Source organism: Coptis chinensis, chromosome 9 (assembly GCF_015680905.1).
Source record: "Coptis chinensis isolate HL-2020 chromosome 9, ASM1568090v1, whole genome shotgun sequence".
NCBI lineage: Eukaryota > Viridiplantae > Streptophyta > Magnoliopsida > Ranunculales > Ranunculaceae > Coptis > Coptis chinensis.
This window is the reverse complement of record NC_141464.1, coordinates 42,153,009-42,155,289: the sequence shown is the minus strand read 5'-3', so window position 1 is coordinate 42,155,289 and position 2,281 is coordinate 42,153,009. Positions and strand designations below refer to the sequence as shown.

Genomic DNA, 2,281 nt, shown 5'->3' with positions numbered 1-2,281 from the left:
GTTTGATATTCATTGATTTCTCGAGGAATTAGATTCTTTCTTGTTGTTCTTTGAAGAACTTTCGCTTGATTTTCAACTCCTTGAAGTTGTAGTCAACAACTTCGAATTCATTAACTTTTTGTGTAAATTCAATTGCCCGACTTGCTGCAGTGTTTTCAGTCTCTTCAATGGATTTTGATGGTACTCCTTTAAAACTTATGATTTCAGACGCACCTTCCACACCAACTACATCATTTCTCAACCTGATGCTTGCATTGTACATTCTGTTATGTATTGAACTTTCGTAAATAGGTTGATCCAGATTTAGATCTTTCATTATTTCTTCCAGCATAGGTTTGAATGACACTTCAATCCCTCTTGAATATTGCTCTGTTCTCATCTCCATAGTGATCATTTTATATATTTTTTTTGTATAAGATAGCCAAGAAAAAATGTTATGTTCACATTGTAGTAAGTAGAAGATTATTTTTTTAATCAAAATAACTAAATGTAGCAATACACATTCAAAAAAAAAAGATACTTGTTTTTAAAAATCGTACATTTTATGCTTCTTGTAGATCCATATTGAGAACAGTATATCAATTTATTAGACATGATATGGCAGAATTATAAAAATTTGAAAGGCAATATTGGAAAACTTTATTTGATTCATGTATTGGTAAAACTACTCTGCCTTATGGATGTGGCATTTGGAGTAAAAATGAATGGGTGACCTTATTGTTATTGCCTTTGAAGCTAATTCTAATTTGTTTTGGGCTGAAAGGTATGGCAACGAAACATTGGGTATGAATGATTTATTGGTTAAATATTGTGGGATTAGTGATACTGGTAGTTTAAAATTTTGGGTATGAAGAGCTCTTAAGAGGTTTAGTGATGGACTGCACTCTAATATTCTTATTCAGAAAATAAACATTATTTTGATATTGAAATTATATATCTAAAGCTAATATAGTTGATATGGTAATTCAATTGATTTGTATTTGTGTTTTATTTTTCTGTTTGTAAACTTTCAGCCCCTAAGCCAGCCTTACATGTTGTTCTGTACTTATGTAAAATATTATTTTGATTTCCTACCCCGCGTTTTCAAGTGTATCTCGTGGAGTTTACTTGGCAGCAAGGGAGGTTGTCTTTGGAGGAAGTGGGTTGCAAGGTGAGGAATTGGCAGAAATTTAACTTACTCAAGAAAAATCAGCACAGAGAAAGACCTTTGACTGTAACTTTCTTGTATTTGTTGTTTCTAGTCAAGACAACCTGAGCAAGAACTGCAAGTGACCAGGTCATTATGCTTGGGAGTGCCCCAATGTGGCCGTTTGTAACAATTGTGGTGTTCTTGGGTAATGAAACACTCTCCTCCTCTATCTACATCCAAAAAATTTAATATGGATATGTTATCTTTCCTTGGCATTGTTATCAGGCACATTGCAGCTAAGTGTTCCACCAAGTCATTGTGCTGGAATTGTCGTGAGCCTTGCCATATGGCCAGTGACTGCCAAAATGAGGGGATATGCCATACTTCCGATAAGGCTGGTCACATTGCCAAAGATTGCGCGGCGCCTTCTCTACCACCTGGTGACCTCATGGTTTGCAACAACTGCTATAAGCAAGTCCATATAGCTGTTGACTGCACAAATGATAAGGCATGCAACAATTGTAGGAAGACTGGCCACCTGGGTCGTCACTATCCGAATGAGTCATGTGGCTAGGCAGTGCCCAAAATATGAATATGTAGGAGAAAGAGGTGGTGTAGTTCGCGATAGTGGTTACAAAGACATTGTTTGCCAGAGCTGCCATCAGGTTGGGCACATGAGCAGGGATTGCATGGGGGGCTTAATGATATGCCACAACTGTGGTGGACGTGGTACACATGGCATATGAATGCCTATCGGGCAGATTTATGGAGCGTGCACCTCGAAGGTACTGACACTTTCCAAGAAGAAGGTTATGGGCGGGTAGGTTTAGCGATGATGTGGTTGTTCTTTTCATTTGTGTCAACATGGAATTTTTCATCACTTTTTAGTTAGTTCAAAACTTGTAGGTCGTTTATAAGCTCCAAGTTCCAAAACCGATTTTCTTGGTCATAGTGAATGGTGTAATATGTCATCTAGATATTAATTTTCTTGGTGTTTTTTTTGACATAGTAATGGTAGATATTATTGGCTGTGCTAGAAACTTGGAAGAAGCCTTAAACCTTGTAGCGACGATGCCTATTGAGGCGTGTGGGGAGCACTCCTTGGTGCTTGTCGGATCCATGGAAATCCTTATTAGAGAAAAAGGACTCAGA

At 37.4% G+C, this 2,281-nt stretch overlaps 1 pseudogene; it reads left to right on the top strand.

Annotated features, from left to right (window-relative positions):
• The first annotated feature begins 704 nt into the window (after window positions 1-704).
• On the top strand, window positions 705-1,921 carry LOC147476104 (uncharacterized; annotated as a pseudogene).
• The last annotated feature ends 360 nt before the right edge of the window (window positions 1,922-2,281 follow it).